Source organism: Sorex araneus, chromosome 1 (assembly GCF_027595985.1).
Source record: "Sorex araneus isolate mSorAra2 chromosome 1, mSorAra2.pri, whole genome shotgun sequence".
Lineage (NCBI taxonomy): Eukaryota > Metazoa > Chordata > Mammalia > Eulipotyphla > Soricidae > Sorex > Sorex araneus.
Window position 1 is genome coordinate 150,239,420 of NC_073302.1, and position 20,940 is coordinate 150,260,359.

Genomic DNA, 20,940 nt, shown 5'->3' on the forward strand with positions numbered 1-20,940 from the left:
ATGCAGAGCCAAGAATCCCAGAGCACATCCAGGTATGGCCCCCAAACAAAAAAATAACCAAACAAACAAACAAATAAATAAGAAAATTTCACCAAACGAAAGTGCAGGAAGCACTCTCATTTTTCAGCCTCCTGGCAAATATTGAAATTTGGTGTCATTTGCTGATGATAATGTTGTGTGAGTGGCTGTGATAAAAGTGAAACACATACTTTACATCACCTTAGTGATCTTGAGCTGCACAGTGTGTGGAGGGCAGGATGGTGGCCACAGTGCATTTAACAAGTCAGCAATAACTAGGGGTGGAACTTGAATAGACATGCCAAACACTTACTATGCATGCTCAGAGGAATGTATGTTCAGCCTGAAAAGTAATAGCAAAGTCTTCTAATATTGTTAAAATTTAAAAATTATATTTATCAAGCTCCTATAGGGTACTGAACTCTACATAAGGTTTGCATGCATTATCTTGATTAAAATCTACCACTCTAGAAGATTAAAAAAAATGCATATATCACTTTTTATGTGCTTTGTAACAACCCAATAGGTTAGATACTAGGATTATATCTGTTTTGCTTAGAAGAAAACTAAGACCAGAGGAGGTTCAGAAGACCCACTCTAAGTCAAATTAGTAAATCGTGGGTTTTACCTGGACTCAAGACAACCAGAAATCATAGTCTTTGTACATGCGCTACCACATTCTCCTCCGTCCCTCTTTCCTTCCCTCCCTCTCTCCCTCCGACCCTCCCTCCCTCCTTTCCTTCCTTCCTCCCTCCCTCCCTGTCTCTCTCTCACTCTCTCTTTCTATCTCTCACTCTCTCTGTCTCTCTTTCTTTTTCTTATGAAGCAAGATAGCTTTTATTGAATGAGATTTACTCAGAAAGGCGTGTGGGGAGAAAAAGAGAGGAAGTACCTGTTCAAGCGAGAACACGGGCTTCTACAGAGAGAGAAAAGCAAGCACACATAGAAACAAGCAAGCAAGATACATATTCAAAGGAGAATATGAACTTTAACAGCAAGCCAAATTTTAATAGACATCTTATAGATGAGGCAAATAAGGCACTGAAACTCTGAGCCACTGATGCAAGTCACATAGTCAGTATAATGAGGCCTGAGCTTGGAATCCAATGAACAATTAGGAGAGATGTTGTGGTTCAGCATTAAAAAGATGTATCTAGGGCTCAGGATGAGGCTCAGTGGTAGAGCACATACCTTGCATGTCTGAAGCACTAGGTTTAATCCCCAGCAGTACATGCATGCACAGGCACACAGATACACATGTGTGCATGCACATATAATACCCCTTATCTAACTTACCTAACAAAGAGATGGGCAGCCCCTTAGGGTTCTGAGTTTCCTATGCCAGAAACATTCTAAGAAAAGAGGCGATCTGACATCTATAATTCACATTTACTATAATTTCCATGGTGATTTATAAGGAGACTCCCTGCCTTATTTTAAATTTGATGGTCTTGTTTCTTCCCTTCTATTTTGGTCATAGTTTTCAAATTAAAAGCAGATTATCTTTCTCTCTCTCTCTCTCTCTCTCTCTCTCTCTCTACTGATGGGTATTATGGTTTGCAATACATATAGTGAGAGGCCATAATTTTTGGTCCTTTATCTACTTTTAGCATACATCTCCCATCCCGAGCAATCCCTCCAATCATCATTGACTTAGTGATACCTTCTGTATCTCAGCTGTCTTCTCCCCCATAGAGACAGGGGAAGTGGGGGGATGAGGTGGGAGGTATACTGGGAACATTGGTGGTAGAAAATGTTCACTGGTAAAGGGATGGGTGTTTGATCATTGTATGACTGAAGCTCAAACATGAAAGTTTTGTAACTGTAGCTCACGGTGATTCAATAATAATAATAAAAATTAAAAAACGTTAAAAAGAATCTTTAGAACTACTGGGATAATGAGATAATGCAAGCCTCTGGCCGTGTGATTCACCTGATAGCCGTTCGGTGAATTTTCCCCACTTGTATGTGTATTTACTAACAATAAATTGTGAAGGGGCCTCGAGCGGTGGCTCTCTCTCTTCAGTAGTCTCCGGCCACTTCCCTCGCCCCAGGGAGGCTGATAGTGACGGGAGGAGGAAGGAGGAAACAAGGGCCAGACTGGTTGGTGTCAGTTGCAGTTTATTCCATTTTCATTTCCATTCTCCTCTGAATCTCCCTTTGACTCTGCCTCCCCCACGCTACTTCATTTTCCTTCTGGATGCCCCTTTCAATCTCCTTCTGGCTCTGGATTCCACAACTCCCTCTTACAGCCTAGTTAAATCCCAAAGCATGAGGGGTTGGGGTAATAATTAGATGTAGGTATGGTCATACAATCAACAGAGGTAAAGTCTTTCCCTTTGGGGAAGCTTCTTCTAGGACAAATTCTCATTCAGCAGGATGACCACCCAACAGCGGAATATCATGGGTGTGTTTCTTCTCTTCTTGTCCAACAAACATATAAACATTCGTAATATTAATCATTTTGTATGGACACAGTAAGAGATACATTAAGCTTATAGAATTGCTCTCCTGGGGTCATCTTAATCTCAGGCTACAGTGCTCAGGTCATATTAGTATTTCCTATCCCTAGCAGGAGTGATAACACAGTGATAGGCTGGAGTGATTGCACAGTGGGTAGGGCGGTTTGCCTTGCACGCGGCCGACCCAGGTTCAATTCCTCCGCCCCTGTCAGAGAACCCGACAAGCTACCGAGAGTATCTTGCACGCACAGCAGAGCCTGGCAAGTTACCCGTGCCATATTCAATATGCCAAAGACAGTAACAACAAGTCTCACAATGGAGAGAGACGTTACTGGTGCCCACTCGAGCAAATCAATGAAGAACGGGATGACAGTGATACAGTGATACAGTGATCCCTAGCAGGGTCCTAATCTCATTGTTACTTTTGGATCATGACAGCATTTGTCCATGACCATGTTTTCAACTTATAGTTGAGTGTCATGGAACTTTGGCCTGGCCCATTTTGATGCCAGGATAGCTCATAGCTTGCCCTGGATCCATTCAGTCTCTCATCGTGACCTTGCTTTTGGAGTGCTAGGAACTAAGGGCAACTGAGGCTTAAGTCGAGAAGGCAGATGCCCGGGAGTGAAAATTATTTGGAGTCAAATAACTCCCAAGTTACAAAAGCATAATTATTAACTGTCTTCCTGTGTCTATACAAAAAAGACATAGCTTTAAAGCAAACTATGCAAAAGGACATAAGAAGGAGAAAAGCAATATTTCATTCACAAGTATAAAATCATAGATTTCTGAGGAATCTGACCTTACAAGTTAACAGAGTATGATTAAGGAAAAGCTGATTAACTGGTTGGGGAAGAGAGCATAGAGAAGAGTTTACAGATAAACACAGAAGAATGGAAGTAACTTAGGAGTACTCTGATGGATGTAACCCGATAAACCTAAGCTCTCTGTGGCAAAGGAGAAAGGACAGACCACTGTTATCCTACACTTACTGTCAAATTTCATTTTGACAAAAAATATTTCTGTTTCTATACTAAATATGCTACCATGGTCAGAGAAATAATACAGCAGGTGGGACACTTGCCTTGTACACCTTGTTTGATCCCAGACATCCCGTGTGCTTCCTGAGCATAGTCAGGAGTGATCCCTGGAAGCAGAGCCAGGAGCAAGCCCTGCATACTGCTGGGTTTGGCCCCAAAACAAAGAGGGAATATACTATCAATTCAAAATCTAAAAATTTATTGTCTAGAAATACTCAAACTAATAAGCAAGTGAATATGCATGAGGATATGAATTACATCATTGTTTATCACACTGAAAAGTTATACAAACAACCCAATGTTCATCAACACAAAATTGCTTAAATAAATTATGCTGTATCTTTATAGCGAGGGGCTATGTATCCATTTAAAATAATGCTAAGTCTATACCAGTGAGATATTTTTCAACCAAACTGTTAAATAATACATATGATATGATTACATGATCCCTTTCCTGTTAAAAAAAAGTGTGTGAATATGCACATTTTTAAAACCCTGGACAATATACACCAAGCTGTTAAACAGCATTTGATGCAGGGAAGAAAGATTGTGTTGGGAAATCTTCATTTTATATATTGAAAGTGCACTAGTAAATTGTTTATCATGAATGTGTACATATTTTACTTTTGTTATTAGACAACAACAACAACAGAGAAGGAAATATTACCCAATAAAAATAAATTAATAAAAAAAATAAATTAAAAGCAGCTTATCTTGACTCACCCACTACTAACCTCTGTCACTGATGTAGGAGTTTATTGCCAAAGGTCTCAACTAGTTGGGGGCATGGAGCCGCATTTGCTGACTTATCAAACTTCACGAATCTGGGGCAGGTGTTCCTTATGCATCCACCTGCTCCTCCCAGGACTCTGATGGGACATCTGTGAAGTGCAGGCATTGTCTCCATGCTGAAGACACAAAGCAGAAGAAGCTTGCAGCAGCCTCTGCACCACCCAGTGTCTCCACACCCTGCAGCCTCCTTACGGAAATGTGCCATCCAGGACAAATCTTCAGCCTTTCCAGGCCTTGGGCTGTTCTCTGACTGTGGCACGACTGTGGCATGCCTGAAACATGCACAGAAATGCCCCCAGCACAGAGGTGAACATGAGTAGGCAAAAACCTTCCCTTCCATGCCTTTTGCTGGAAGCATGGGAGGTATGATTTCCAAGGGTCCCTAACAGTAGCACCCCAGGTCCTGAACCTGCGGCAGGAATGTGATTATGGTTCCATCGGGGGTCCTTCCTCCATTCCCCATCTCACTTCCTCACTTGTCCTTGGGATGATTTCTGAAATAAAGTCTTTGCAGCCAAATCCTAAACTAGAGTCTGCCTTACGGGGAAAGGGCGGGGGGTAGAGGAGTGGGATGGGAGAAGGCATCTGTTCGTCCTGCCTAGCATGTGGGGGTGGGGGTATATGTGTTATTGTTGAGGTGCTGATTCACTAGTGAACCCCACTGGGAAAGTAACTGGCCCCTCCTTGGGTAGGATGGATGCATCACACGGCTGGCTCTTTCAGTGCTTTGGGTTTCATTTTCCACAGACTAGAGATGCCCCCTGGGGGCCCTGCAGGCCTCACAGACTCTGGCACAGAGGTGGAGCATGACGGCTCTGCAGGCCCCCATCTATCTCCTGTGCAGGACAAGAGAGTGCAGCATGCAGGGGGCACGAAAGCACGGCAGGGTGCCTGTAAGGGCCTGACATTACCTCTGATGGTCTCTGTCTTCAGTGGGGAGCTCACAGACTCTGACTCAGTGGGATGCTTTGTCCCAGGATGCAGGATTTCTCCAGCAAGTGCTTTGATTGCCAACTGCCTGCCTCACTGGGAGAAACTTGAAAAAGCTGGACTTCAGGTTTCCAAAAGCACACCATCAAGGCCTGGGGCAGAAAGATCTGGCCGGCAGCCTGACGTCCTTTGATAGCAATGGTCCTGAAACACAGATTCAACAGATCAGGAGCCACAGTGTTCGCCAAGGCCATCGAGGGGTCCCTTCCCACGAGGGTCACAGGGTCAGTCTTAGGGGTTGCTCCCCACTTAATCTCGGTTCTGCGGAAGCACGTTTACAGTACTTCCAGACCATTCCACTGATTTGCACAAGCATTTCAGTTATTCCAGGGTGGGTAGAGCTGTGAGTTCTGTCCCCTTCCAGGTCCCCTAGGGATGGACTGTGGGGGAGGAGGGATCTCAGGAGAGGGCAGAAAGAGCTGTTTGTTATATCCTGAAGGATGTGACTTGTGGGAGATCATGAAGAGCATCTTTAGGCCCTTGTGTTCACAGATAGTAGCACTGTCATCCCATTGTTCATCGATTTGCTCAAGCGGGCACCAGTAACGTCTCCATTTGTGAGACTTGTTGTTACTGTTTTTGGCATATCCAATATGCCACGGGTAGTTTTCCAGGCTCTGCCATGCAAATGGGATACTCTCGATAACTTGCCAGGATTTCTGAAAGGGATGGAGGAATTGAACCGGGGTTGGCCATGTGCAAGGCAAACACCCTACCTGCTGTGCTATCACTCCAGTCCACAGTGGCACAGACTTAAGGAAATATGAGCCTGTCCATGTATGCCTGGAGCACAGAAGGGTGGGAAGGAGGTACTGGAAAACATGAGACTTTGTAGTACCAGAGCAGTTTCTGTGATTTCCCCGCAGGGTGCATGGTGCAGAAGGGGACAGCAGCCACCTCCATTTTGCTCATGGATTGTGCGCCTAGTCCTAAGAGTGTTGCAAACCTCAAGAGTGGGAGAATGTGCAAGAATGCTGGGTCTCCTCTGCCACTCTAAGTTAGGATGGCCAGATTCAGGAAGTCAAATAGAAGATATCCAGTTAAATTTGAATTTCAGAAAAGTAATTGCTGGCCTCTAAAATTAGTATGCAATATTTGAGACACTTATGCTCAGAATTAATCATTATTTATTTAGCATTCCAATTTAGCAGAGAATCCTGTATTTTATCTGGCAGCCATGCTCTGAATAGATCTTTTCCTTGAGAGCAAACAGGGCAATAAAACATCTGGAATGAAAGAAAAGTTCTGTAAGTCCTTTTTGCTTACAGGCTAAAACTAAACGACTGATTGATTTTGTCTCTGTTGAAATGCAGTTCCCATTTACTTCTCCAAAGGATCAAAATTGCCTGAAAAAAAGGGCACAAGCCATCAGACCAACTAAAAGAGAGAAAGAAAATCAAATGAAATAAAGAGATGAAATTCCATAAGCCTGGAACGAATAATGGTGATTGATCTTTCCATCTGTTTCTCAACTCCTTGGCAGACCCAAGCCCAAAGTAAACATTATTTGATATGAGGAAGCTGGTGATTTTTCTGGACCTCATTCCTAAAGTACTTCACTCTGAGGGGTGTTATACCCAGAGAACCATGTGCCAGTGGGGTCCAAAGGGATGACAGGATGCAGCACCTCACACCTGGGGCACCTGATCTGCACCTCAGAGGGGTCTCCCACCAGTACTTCTGTTCTTGCATCTCACTCTCCTCCATAACTTACACCCTGGAAAGCATCATAAATGCCCACTGTGAGTACCAGTATCAACACCAGCAGAAATGATTCTCTGCTCTGTGAGGCTTTGATAGAAGGCACTTAATGTTTTAAATGCCTGTTGCTATTCTAACCCCCCCTTTTTTATGGGGACAAGGGGGTTAATAACATTCTATGGCTTGATTTATTCACATTTTCCAGCTCCTCATATTAATTTTGGTGAGTTAAACATTCCTTATATGACTCCCTTTTTACTACTTTTAATTGAAGTGGCACTCGTTATAACATAACTTTCAGATGGACGGCATCACAAATCAATATCTGTACACACTATATTAAGTTCATCATAAGTACAAGCCCTTTCGTATCCATCAGTGCATGTCAGGGACCCTTCTACACAATTCACCCTTCAGTGCTCCTTCCACCCTTGTTGGTAACCACTAACTTGATCTTACAGTCTAAAAGATTCTTTTGTTTTCTTTAGTTCATTTGTATGTCCATATGCCACATATAAGTGTAAAATTCTGCAGTGTTTGTCTTTCTTCATCAGATTTATTTCTCTAAGCATAGTGCCCTGGAGTTTATCCATGTTGCTGCAAATGGCAGGATTTTATCTCTTTTATATAACTGACTTTATAGAGTGATAGATCCCATATGTGTTATATATAAATATATCCTCTTTATATATTTTACATGAGGGAAGGGGGGGAGGTATACTGTGGTTCTTGGTGGTGGAATATGTGCACTGGTGAAGGGATGGGTGTTCGAGCATTGTATAACTGAGACTTAAATCTGAAAGCTTTGTAACTTTCCACACGGTGATTCAATAAAAGAATAAATTTAAAAAATACACACATATATATTTTACACATATATTCCATGGTCTGGAAATGTATTGCTCTTATTCACTAATCTGTCATTGGGTACTTAGGTTGCTTTCAACTGTTATAAATATACTGCAATGAGTATGAGGGTGCACATCTCTCTTCAGATTTGTGTTCTTAGAGTCTTTGCAGTCACCATTGATTTTAAAAGACTAGATTGCAATACTAACACATATTTCAGAAAAGCTCTTTGTTGCAAGGTAGGTCAGAAAGTTGAAGTTATCCTAGCTGGCCATTTGCCTCTTGAGCCTCTCAGATGTGATGAAGGTCAGGTCCTGCAGTGAGTGCTGGGCTCCACAGAGTACAGGCGTATCATGAGTCTTTCTTTACATAGTAAAGACTCCCCCCTGCCAGGAAATGAAGCATAAATTGTCTAGACCGAAAAGCAAATGGGAGTGCCTGTGGAAACATAAAACAGGGCTTCTAACAGTCCTCCTCTCCAGTGATTGACAAGACTGGCCAGGATGTTGAAGAGAGTAAAGTTGAAGACTATGACACTGCTGTCTGCACATAGGATATGGGTTACACTTACTCAGTCTCTGTGAAAGAGCCACCCAGAGCCAGTAACATTGTTGTCACAAAAGCGGATTTATTCCTGAGCTCGTGAGTTCTTAAATATTATTTGAAAGACTCCCATACAGAACTCCAGATGCTTCTGAAGTTAGCTTACTGCGCAGTTTAACTTGGCCGTTCTAGTTTTCTCCCCAATGTCAAGGTGTCTCTTTACCAACGAACAATGTTCTGTTCCTCCATATCCGGTCCAGATCCACCCCTGCTTCAGGCCCGTTCACTGGGGGCTGAATATTAATAATTAGCATCATGATCACAGCTTCCATTAGAGCTTTATAAAAATCTTTGTTGAGAAGGTTAAATTATTACTCATATTTTACAAGAGAAGGAGACATGCTTGAAAATGGTCCTTCCTCTCAAGACTGGGGTGGGGGTTGGAAGAATCCATGGGATAAGGGGGAAATGATGTTCAATTCTCTGCTCTTAAGCACAGTACCTGCTTTATTTTAACTTCAAGAGCTGCAGACCTATGGCTAACTCTTTGTAACCTATGTAAGGAGGACTCCCTCTACTAGGGAGGGCCAAGCAGGCCAGCTGCTCAGTGCAGGGGCCTGAGGATGCTGCTCAGGCCCCCGTGCCAAGGGACCACCAGAACCACCCAGTGGTGCTCAGGGGCTTCCAGATCCACACCTAGCAGCACTGGGGGCCTCCAGGACTGTGCCCCACGACACTCAGAAGGCCAGGTTGTGCTGGTGACGGAAACCACTTAAACCCACATCAGACATGTGCCCTCATCCCCCATCAAACATCTCCCCCGCCCCTTGTTTGCAATGTTAAATGGGGATGACGGCCCTGCTAGGAGAATGGTGGTGAGCTCATTACCCAAGCAGTGAGCAGATGGCTGCAGAGCTCACAGGCTTACCATCTAGTCGCTCAGCAAATGAACTGATGAAACATATACGAGCTGTGGGCCAGGTGCCTGCCTCCCTCTGACAAACAGCCTTGTAGGAGGTGAATTCGAATATCAAAGGCAGCCAGAGGAGCTTGGTAAAGGGACCTTGCTTTGCACCTGTCCTGCTTCCCCAAGAGGGCGGGTGTAGAGGCCAAGTATAAGCTCAGAGGCCGCAGATATTTCAGTCGAGCTGGCAGGTGGCTTTGTTGGCACCACCTAATGAGGTCTGTGATTCTCTCAGATGCAGGCAGGCTTCTCTGAGTTGGTTCAGAGTGACCTGGTGTCATTGGAGACTCGCTGGCTTGACTATGTGTCAGGAGTAGTTACATCACCCTCGGGTGGGTGGAGAGACGGTGGAGGGAGAAGGGAGGGGTGAGCTAGTAACTCTGATATGGAGCAGAGAAGGCAGAGAGGTAGGGCGCTCTCCTGTTCGCCTTATGAGGGCTCCCTTCACAGATGTCAGAGCTGGCGGGGGGGGGGGGGGCACTGCCAGACACCCCCCCCCCAGCTCAGTCTTAGAACTGCAGCATTTTAAGGTCCAGATCTGCCCCCATTTTCCTGTCTGCCAGCTGCCGGCCTGCCCTGATATTTCATCTGGACGTGGGCATTGCAGGTCTCTTGCGTGTTCAAAGTGCAGCTTCTCAGAACAGAGGCTCTCTGCCCCCCTTCCTGGTAGCCATTCTGCACAAGCAGCAGATTGCGTGCTTCTGTCATCTTCATGGAGGGAAGGAAAGAGGTGTCCACATCGTTATTTTTCTCTTCCTTTCGCCAGCAAATAGCTCTGGGAGTCGGGACCCTTTCCCCTCCCACAACCTCTCCCAGCCTGCATGCTCTCACTGGCCACCCCTTGGCCAGAGATGAACTTTGTAAGCACATACCTCAGGCATCTCTTATTTAATCGCTACTTCCTTGCCTTCTTAGGCCTCTTGGCCAGGTCTAGGCATCTCCATCCCAGAGACTAAGGACACCCAATCACGGTGGAATCCAGGGAGACCATCAACACAGAAGTTGGGCCTCTTTCACTGGGGACAGCTTGGCCCTCCACTCTGGAGAGCTTATGCAGGGCTGTGCCTCTCGTTCTGATACATCACGTCAACAAACACAGTGCTCAGCCAACAAAGAAAGGCACTGACACTAGGGTGTTGTGATTTTTTTGTTGTTGTTTTTATCTCATGGTGGCAAATTTATTTACTTCTTCTGGGGGACCCCACCTAAGCGCCCTATGTCCTATCACTCCAGCCCCTCATCACGGGACTTCAGTGCACATTTTGAAAGGTGACAATATCAATTCCCCTGCCACAATTTATCAGGAACCATGAAGTGACCCACCAAGGAAGTCAGAATAGAGAAACCCTATGGGAAGGTTCCTTGGAATTTCCTACATGGCAAGTGCTCCCCTGTGCATCCAGCCCAAGAGACACCTCAGAGGAAGCTGAACAGTGCGCCTGACCTGAGAACAGAGCCTGAAAGGCCCTCAGGGCAGCCCGGAGTCCAGGGCCTTCCCACCACCTGGCAGAGGTGTGGCCTGATGGCAGGGGGCTTTGTCGGGGGTCTCCACTCACAGGGTCTCTCCAGTTGGTGTCATCGGCTCCATTTGCTCCTAGTTTCCCTCTCGGGGTAGCTGGGAGGGGTGGTGGCCTGGCCCGCCCCTCCTACCTGGCAGGATGGATGGACAGATGGACTGTGGCTGGGGTGTGGGTGAGAATGCAGCTGTATCCCGTGGCTCCTAAGTGGGAAACAGAGATCACTTACAGCAGAGAGAGTTTAACCGGAGAAAGACAAGAATTGGAGTTTAAGCCATTTTCCCCTGGAGGATTATCCCGGGAAATACAAGGGAGAAGCAATGTGGAGGGGCAGGTAAAGGAGGGCAGTTGATCTAAGGGTGTGTTGTGGTATTTTTTTTTTTTAGTTAAGGTAACATTGGTTTATAAGAGTATAAATTGTACTTCAGAAGTACAACGTTACTGTAACATGCCTACCCACCAAAGTGCCAGCATCCCTATACCAAGGTCTATAAGGACCTTTCTTCTTGTGTGTGTGTGTGTGTGTGTGTGTGTGTGTGTGTGTGTGTGTGTGTTTCCGAGGATCAAATCTGGGGCCTCACACACACAAGGCAAGCTCTCCACAACTATGCCACATCCCCACCTTGTAGAATACTTTCTGTCTCCCCTTCCTTCCCAAACTTGCTGCCCTCCAATCTGTCACCGGAGTCTAAGGGTTTGTGCTACCTGGATTTGATCTGTTTCTCGGCTTTGTTTCTTTTTTTTCCGCTTTTTGGGTCACACCCAGCGATGCTCAGGGGTTACTCCTGGCTCTGCACTCAGGAATTACCCCTGGTGGTGCTCAGGGGACCATATGGGATGCTGGGAATTGAACCTGGGTCAGTCACATGCAAGGCAAATGCCCTACCCGTTGTGCTATTGCTCCAGCCCCTTGACTTTGTTTCTTTATATCCCACCTCTGAGTGAGGTCATTTGGAATTTGTCTTTCTTATTCTGACCTATTTTGCTCAGCATGAACTCCTCTAGTACCATCCAGATTGTAGCAAAAGGCAAGGTTTTATCTTTCCTTTTATCTCAGCAGTATTTCATTGTGTAAATACCACAACTTCTTTTTTTTCATTTAACAAATATTTGTTTATTTATTTATTTTTCCCATTTTGGGGGTCACTCCTGGCTCTGCACTCAAGAATTACCCCTGGCATTGCTCAGGGTACCATATGGGATCTGGGAATCAAACCTGGGTTGACTGCATGCAAGGCAAACGCCCTACCCACTGTGCTATCGCTCCAGCCCCCAAATATTTGTTTTTTAATATTAATTTTTTATTTATTGAATTACAGTGAGACAGAGCATTATAAAGCTGTCCATGATTGGGTTTCAGTCATACAATGTTCCAACGCCCACCCTTCCACCAGTGTCATTTCCCAGCACCAATGTTCCCAGTTTCCCTCCCACTGCCCCAAATCACCTCCCATCCCCCAGCCTGCTTCTATGGCAGGCATCTCTCTTCTCTCTCCCTTTTTCTTTCCTTATCCACTCATCTGTCACCAGCACCTTTGTTGTTTAAAGATCTTGGTTAGTTTAAATAGTGCTGCAATGAACATAGCTGTGCACATATCAATTTTTAATTAGTAATTTGTGTTCTTGGGATAGAAACTTAAAGTAAAGTTATAGGATCATATGGTAGTTCTATTTTAATTTTTTGGAAAATTCTGCTTTCCATAGACACTGGACCAATTTACAACCTTCCCAACAGGTAATGGGGGTTTATTTTTCTCCACACCCAGCACTTACCTTCGATCTTTTTAATATATGCCATTCTTACTCCTGTGAGGTGATAGCTTATTGTTGTCCTGGTTTTCATTTCCTTGATAATCAGTGATAATGAGCTTTTTTTTATGTGCCTACTGGCCATCTACATATCATCTTTAGGAAAGTGTCTGTTCAACTTCTTTCCCCTTCCTAACAGTGATGTTTTTCTAAGTTATTGAGTTTTATGATTTCTTTATTTCTCTTGGCTATTAGACTTTTGTCAGATTGTGGTGTGGCACGATTCTGTCACAATCAGCAGGAGGCCCTTCTTTTAGCCATAGTTTCTAGGATGATGCTGAAGCTGTTTAGTTAGATGGAATCTCATTTGTTTATTTTGCTTTTATTTCCCTTGCTAGATTCAAATCCCTGAATACCTCACAGAAGTAATGTCATAGAGGATTCTGCCTCTTTTTTCTGAGAGGCACCTTATTAAGGATATTTCCAGGGCTAGGATAAAGTGTTCCTTATATGAAGGAGGTACTGATTTCAATTCCAACACTGAAAAAAATCTTATATATACATATATAATTTATATATAATATATAGTAACACTGTAGCACTGTCATCCCGTTGCTCATCGATTTGCTCGAGCGGGCACCAGTAACGTCTCCATTGTGAGACTTGTTGTTACTGTTTTTGGCATATTCAATACGGCATGGGTAACTTGCCAGGCTCTGCTAGCTTGCCAGGCTCTCCAAGAGGGATACGCCTCTGATCACCCTCCTGACTTACTGCTGCCTGCTGAACAGGCTTATCCCAAGCTAAACGAGCTCCAAAAGCATAAACAAAGCCCCTGGCAGTGAGTCTCAGGAGCTAAGAAAGTACCTGGCTTTTAAAGGTGAAAATTTGAGGAAAAGTTGATATTACCGGGTCTGCTGAGGGTGATGGAAGAGACAAGACACCAGCCAGAGTCAGTGAGACCAGGGGAGTGGAGGAACAGCAGAAAGAATCTCCTCCCTCGAGGTTAAAAGACTGGTCATTCCTAGAATCCTGGGTCAGGACTCCACAGCAGGAGTTGGACCCAGGGACAAGGAACAGTCTTGTGGGGGTGAAACAATGAAGAAATGCACTAGCTGACAAGCAAAGCCCAGGGGAGAAAGGGGCGAGCATCTGGCCTCTCACCAGCTTCCTCTGCTTCTAACCAGGACCACAACAAGCTGGAAGCAATCTCTAGGGGAGCTGGGAAAATGGAGCTGCCCTTCTCTGCCACTGGCCCAGCGTGTTCTGTCCTACTCAAGGCAACTCTCCCAGTGCCCACTGGCCTAAGCTCTGGCACTCAGAACACGTCTCTGGCTCAGCCTCCTTCCTTCCTTCCTTCCTTCCTTCCTTCCTTCCTTCCTTCCTTCCTTCCTTCCTTCCTTCCTTCCTTCCTTCCTTCCTTCCTTCCTTCCTTCCTTCCTTCCTTCCTTCCTTCCTTCCTTCCTTCCCTCTTTTCTTCCTTCCTTCTTCCCTTCATTCTTCTCTTCCTTCCTTCCTTCTTTCCTTTCTTCCTCTCTTCTTTCCTTCTTTTCTTTCTTTTTTCCTTCCTTCTTTCCACTCTTCCTTCCTTCCTTTCTTTCTCTTTCTCCCTCTCCCTTCTTCCTTCCTTCCTTCCTTCCTTCCTTCCTTCCTTCCTTCCTTCCTTCCTTCCTTCCTTTCTCTATCTTTTTCTTTCTTTCTTTCTTTCTTTCTTTCTTTCTTTCTTTCTTTCTTTCTTTCTTTCTCCCTTCCTCCCTCCCTCCCTCCCTCCCTCTCTTTTTCTCTTTCTTTCTTTCTTTCTTTCTTTCTTTCTTTCTTTCTTTCTTTCTTTCTTTCTTTCTTTCTTTCTTTCTTTCTTTCTTTCTTTCTTTCTTTCTTCTTTCTTTCTTTCTTTCTTTCTTTCTTTCTTTCTTTCTTTCTTTCTTTCTTTCTTTCTTTCTTTCATTCTTTCTTTCTTTCTTTCTTTCTCTCTTCCTTGTTATGTCTTTATGGGCTATACCTGGTAGTGCTCAGAGCTTACTCCTGCCTCTATGCTCAGGGATCTCTCCTGGCAGGGCTTGGGAGGCCACATGTAGTGCTGCAGATCAAACTGGAGCTGGCATCACACAAGGCAAATACTTTACCCACAGTACGATCTCTCTAACACTTTCAGCCCATTTTCAAATGTGTTCTTGTGAGAGATAATCCTTGACTTTTGGCTCTTCCTTCCGGGCTTCACTTTACTCTTTTACTTTTCTCCTTTCATTGTGGTGCTGGCACACTCATGGCTGTGCACCAGATATGAGGCACTCCATTACAGTACTGACAGTGCCAGTCAGCAGAGTTGCCAGGAGCATGTTTGGCACATGTGGATGGCAGTAGGGGTCAAACTCATGGCCTGACACTTGCAAAGCAGATAATTTTAGTCCCTGAGCCCTCCCTGGAGCCCTGGGCTTCTCATTCTTTATTCAAACTTTTATATAGACATTTAAGTCTCATCGATTCCTCTTTTCCTCAATGGCCACCACCTGTTTCCAACCTTTCTTCTGCCAGTTCTCCAAACACAGAAAGAAAAGCATCATGTCCTTTTACTGCTGTGGTTACAGAAGTGATGTCTCAGGCTTCAAATTCCTCCCAATTAAAGGGCTGGAGAGATAGAACAGCAGGGAAGCACTGGTCTTCCTTGCAGCCAACCTTAATTCTATCGCCAGCACCACATATGATCCCCTGAGCTCCACCAGGAATGATCTCTGAGCACAGAATGCGAAATAAGCCCTGAGCACCTCTGGGTGTGGCCCCCCAGACAAACAAGTTCTTCCAAACTTAGTTTCCTCCTCCCTCTGCAGTTTGTATCCACACTCTTTCCCCTACTTTAAAAAAGTATTGCAGATATCTCAACACACACAGCATTTATATGTTTTTAAGGTATTTTTCCAAGTTGCATTTTATCCAATAAAGCGTTTTGAGAGCCCCCTGTGTGGCTGTGAAGGGAGTTACATGAGCATATTTCCTACTTTCAAGAACATTAACAATTATCACCTAAGGTGGAGACACCACACACACACACACACCTTTCAAATAATGATAATGGAATCTAGTGCAGAAAATGATAGAGGTACAAAGTGGAGAAGGAGAGCAAAGGAGGGCATCATTAACCCTAATAGGTAAAAGATTTTGCAAAGCAAAAATATCAAACCAGGGCTCTGGGCACAAAAGAGGCGTTCCCAAGTGAACGTAGAGGAAAGGCAGTTCTGGCAGATGGGTGTCACTGACAACACACACACACACACACACACACACACACACGCACACAAACAGAGAAGGAATTCTCGGATAGTATGGACAGTTCTGAAGAGTTGGGAAAAAAGAAGAGATGGTTTGGAGAACAACAGGAGCTGGTCCTGCAAAGGTCAGTGTGGACCAGACAAAAGTTCATTGAACTGCTAAGGAGTTTGCCTTTTCCCTAAAGTTCAGGAGGGATTATTTGTGTTTCCCTAAATAATTCGGGGGTCAGCTTTGGGAATGAACTTGTGTTTCCCTAGATAATTCGGGAGTCCATTTAAGAAGTGAACTTGTGTTTCTTTGGATAATCCAGGGATCAGTTCAGGAAGTGAATTTATGAGTCGAGGCAGGGAGATTTTGAACTGCAGACCAGGTGGGAGATGGGGAAGGCACTCGGGCGACCATGCTGGGGCAGGGACACCTAACACCCATTCTCCAGTTGATAAGCTCTTGCCTCTCAGCACTCCCAGCATTGCTGGTAGAGTTAACCATGACGCTGTCTTCTAGGACTGACCTGAGTTGCCCCAGAGTGTGTCCAGGCTGAATGATCCTCCTTAACCCGGCAGCCTTCTGGCCCCCACCAGGCTGCAGTGCCCAGAGGCCGGCCACAGGATGATAGGCATCCCCAGTGGACAGTCCCCACTGACAGCGCTTCTCCAGCTTTCAGTAAAAGGCAGTTTGGATTCACTAGGTCCTAGGTGGAAGTGAGAATCTGTATTTCCTGTGTACAACCCGGTGCCTGCCACAGACTCAGCACGCTATCAACCCTATGTGTTGGCTACATAAAACTAGAAGTTCCTGAAACCTAGGAGCACCTCAGTTCCCTGCTTCTTACAATGTCACGTGACCTTGTGTCCTCATCCAGGGGAGAACGCTCCTAGTGAAAGTTCTCCCCAACTAAATTCCTTCCCTTCCATGCTGACACACACCCTTACTGAGTCAGAATGGCAAACGAGCCAGGTTCTGCCCAGGGACACCAAGTGTCAGAACAAGAACCCGAGATGAGTGGAAGAAATCATATGAATGGACACGTTCAGGGTTTGCTGCAGGCCTGGTGAAACTGCTCATTATGAAACATGATTCACTCTATTCTATGGAACTAATTGTTCCAAGATCTCACTAGTTCCACTTCCCTTGCCACTGTTCTAAATAAAAAGCATGCACCTGTGGAATTATGTGCATGCGATTGTGTCCAGATGGAAAGGAGAGAATCCATTGGCATCCCTCTGCCCATAATGAGCAACCTCAGATGAGCCTGTCAAGAGGCTCTGCTACAGGAGTGACTATTTTCCTCAGAGAGGAAGGATGATATTGATGAAGTAGCTAAGTTAAGTCTCTGCTGGCTGGGAAGATTTGAAGAACAGAATGAATTGGAATGAGACCATCTTCCCCAGTAAGGCTTGTTATTTGCTAGGTTTGGCAAAGGGACAATTGGTATTCAAATTATATGCCTATATTTTAGACTGTGCATCTGGGAGCTAATTTAGTGTGTCCAGTTCTCACTAGCCATGTGTTTCTAAGTGTTTAGGGTTGCCTTGTGAATTGGGGAAAGGAATGATTTCATTTTGCTCACATAGTCTGATGGTTCAGCAAGCACATGCAGGCTGGTACAGCTTGCCTGACTCTCTGCCCCCACCAAGTTTGGAAATTTCTCTGTTTCATCTCTCCAATGTATCGTGTTCAGAAAAAGAAGTCTATTAGTTTTCTAAAATGAAGTAAAACCAACAAGCTTGCAGCGCATATTTCTATAGTGATTTACATGTTTCCTTAGCACAGATTCAACCGCAGTGAAATCCATAGAGAGGAAAGGAAGGGGTAGAGGCCAAAGGACATTAGAGTTTCCTTATATAACCAGAGAGACTTCAGAACTGAATGAGACAGGTGGGCCGTGAAGCCTGCTGTGCTGTGGCCTAAGCAAGAGCCTTGGAAAATATTATCTGCTTCTCTCTGGTTCCAAATCCTCCTCCATTTCTCAGATGCTTATATGACTTGGCCCAGTTCCCAGAGTATGAGCTGGACTGGGTTGGGCTCCCCAGCTGGATCTAGCCATGGCTCTTGTCTGACTGTCTCTAGGAAGGCCTTTGACTGGCCTGGCCTCTGGGCCCAGCTACAACAGACTAGATTAGAAAAAGTAAAATAGCCCCCTAAGATCCCCCAGGACTCCAGGACCCAGTATGATCAGCTCTGGTGGGCTGGGCCACCAGAAAAGGAAACAGCCTTGCTTACCTCACTTGAATGGACCCATATGCTGAAAAGTTAATGAGACAGCAGCTCTTAGAAGGCAGAAGATCTGTGCTTTAGCATCTGTATTCCTCTGCCTAGCTGTGAGCCTTTCAACGATGGGCTAAATGCAGGAGCTAGAAATACAGGAGAAAGGAAAAGGTGCTTGCACTCTGCTCCCTTGTTCTTTGCGTCCTGGGCACCCACTACAAATAGCTGACCTTTGGCCTGACTGAAAAACTCTCCTCTTGCCCTCTGTGATGACCATTTGGCAGGAGCTGTGTCTACACAGAATTTCTTTGTCTTCTGGTTGACCCCGGAGCAGGCATCAGTCAAGTTTTTCTTCCTTGTTGCTTTCAAGTCCAGGCAGCCTTGAATGCTCAAGTGTGTCCCGTATTTCTCAGAAGGTCATGAGGAAGAAAGAAGTGAGCACATCCCAGGGGTGGACCCAGGCTTTGCAGTGCTGAGTCCTGCTCCCCTACTGCTGGAGCACTGCCTCTGTGGTAGCCACGGAGGAGCCACTTTCCTCCCAGGTGTGGGACAGCTCTCCAGGAGACTCAGAAAAGTAGATCCTAGAGTGTTTATGGGTCAGTGAGTTGCCACCCACTAGATACTCAAATCCTCCAACACTTTCCCCGCTGCAATGGGAACCGGGCAGAGGGTGCTTGATGAACCTGCCATAATCCCAAAACAGGAAGCAACCCGCTCTGCTCTCTAGTCTCTTGCCACACACAGTTTTTCCTGTAGGGGGCAGTCGTGGGTGGCACAGCCTGGGAGTGGAGGTGTCCTATGCTCGTCCCTCCTCAGCTCTTCTCTGGGGATCAGCAGCCACGCTGCTCCCTGCCCCGTCTCAGCCTGCAACCCTTTCTGAACCGGAGAAAGGAACGTGCGAGCAGCGTAGTAAGCAGAGGAAGACAGAGAGCGCCTCAAACTCAAGCCTGCTTTGGGGGCACTGGGCACACTTAATTGACCAGCACCAGATCCACAGATCAGAAGGCTTGGACTAGCCTAGTTAAAGGAGCCCAAAGCTGTGCCGGATCTATGGCATTTTCTTTTAATCCAATAGTTTAGCTCTTCTTATCATAAAAAAAAAATGACTATGTTCAGAAATCCATTCCTGATACTCACCTGACCCCAAATAACAAGCATAGGTTTCCAGTGGGAGCAGATATTTTGGAAGACCCACTGGTTCAAAATCCAATCAAAACAGTAAAAGCTGGGGGCTGGAGTGATAGCACAGCGGGTAGGGTGTTTACCTTGCACGCAGCCACCCGGGTTCAATTCCCAGCAATCCCATATGGTCCCCTGAGTACTGCCAGGGGTAATTCCCGAGTGCAGAGGCAGGAGTAACCCCTGTGCATCGCCAGGTGTGACCCAAAAAAAGCAAAATAAAATAATACCTTAGCAAAGCAAAATAAAATAAAATAAAGTAAAAAAAAAATAAATAAAAAAATAAGATTAACCCCCAAAAAGTCACAAACAAAAGCATACTTCTCTGTCCTCTATTTATAGGATGTTCAAAATTGATTTATAATCATAGAAGTCAGAATTATGGTTTTTGTAGGGCAAGATAAGGAAAAGAAAGGAGTAGGAAGAAATCTCCTGGAGAAATGAGAATGTTATTTATCTTGTTTGAGGCAATATCATGAGCTGAATGCATTCTGTGGTAGACTGAGTCTCACGCTTACACTCCGGAGAGGCAATTCCTAAATAATAAGGATAATGTTCTTAGCCAGTTGTTAAACCACAGATAGGTTGGAATCAGCCATAGTGGGAATAGTTGAACCATAAAAATCAATAAATGTTACAAATCAGATTTCTGGGTAGTTTTTATCCCCCCAGAGAACCAGCTTACCTTCACATCCCTGAATATATTTGCCAAACTTCATCCAAGTACACACTGGAGATTCATGAAGCGTACTGTGTGTATCATCTGTCTCCATAAAGCAGTATTAGTGAAAATAAAGAGAAGGGGGATTTGGGATAGAGGAAATAGTGTCTTCAGTTGGTGAGCTAATCCATTTGTGAATTTAATGGCCTCATGTGGTTTTCCTTCTTTTCTGAATTTGGTTTTCAAACATCAAGAATGACCAATATGATAGTACGTAGTTACATAGCTGATTCACTAGAGGATATGCGTGAAGCTATTGAGATCATTTTGTTCACATACCACTAATTTCAATACAATAGATATCCTCATTTCCACCCATAACCTTGGAACACACATACATGAGACAGATATAGACACGCGTGTTGTGAGATGGGCATTCAGGTCAGGGGGTGTCCTGGCATTGAAGTGCAGGAAGTCACCAAGCCCAGAAATGTTGGGAGAGATGTGATCTGCAAAGGAGCCCCGTGGCTAGCAGCTCAGCTCGGGACTCCAAAGTCAAACACAAAGCTGGCCCCGACACAGGAGAAGCAAAACAGTGGGAACAAGGGCCCTGGGAAGGCTCAGAGTGAAGAAACGACTGGAGGAGTCCAGAGCCTTTCCCTTGACACCTGCCCTACCAAAGACTCTTCTCTGTACATAGCCCCAAACTAAGGAAGCTTGACAAAGATCACCATGTCATTCTCTTCCCAACTCACTTCCCAGCATCTTGCACCGGCAAGTGGGTGCGCTCTCTCCTTCTCTTTGACTCCTAGCACTCCATTCTGGGGTTGCCCAGGCCTTTTCTTTTAGGTGTGTAATCTCTCTCCTTTCTCTGAAGAAACTCCAGTTCTTTCTTGCATACACAGCATTTCCCCTTAAGTCAAATTATTTTGCTTTATCGTAGGAATGAAATGTTCTTCATTATCTTCTCCTGAATTTTTTTTTTCCCTGCATGAGAGACAAA

At 45.0% G+C, this 20,940-nt stretch overlaps 1 pseudogene; it reads right to left on the reverse strand.

Moving 5' to 3' along the window:
• The window catches only part of LOC101538447 (high mobility group protein B1-like), a 42,642-nt pseudogene extending 29,968 nt beyond the window's left edge, over positions 1-12,674 (reverse strand).
• Between the last annotated feature and the right edge of the window lie 8,266 nt (positions 12,675-20,940).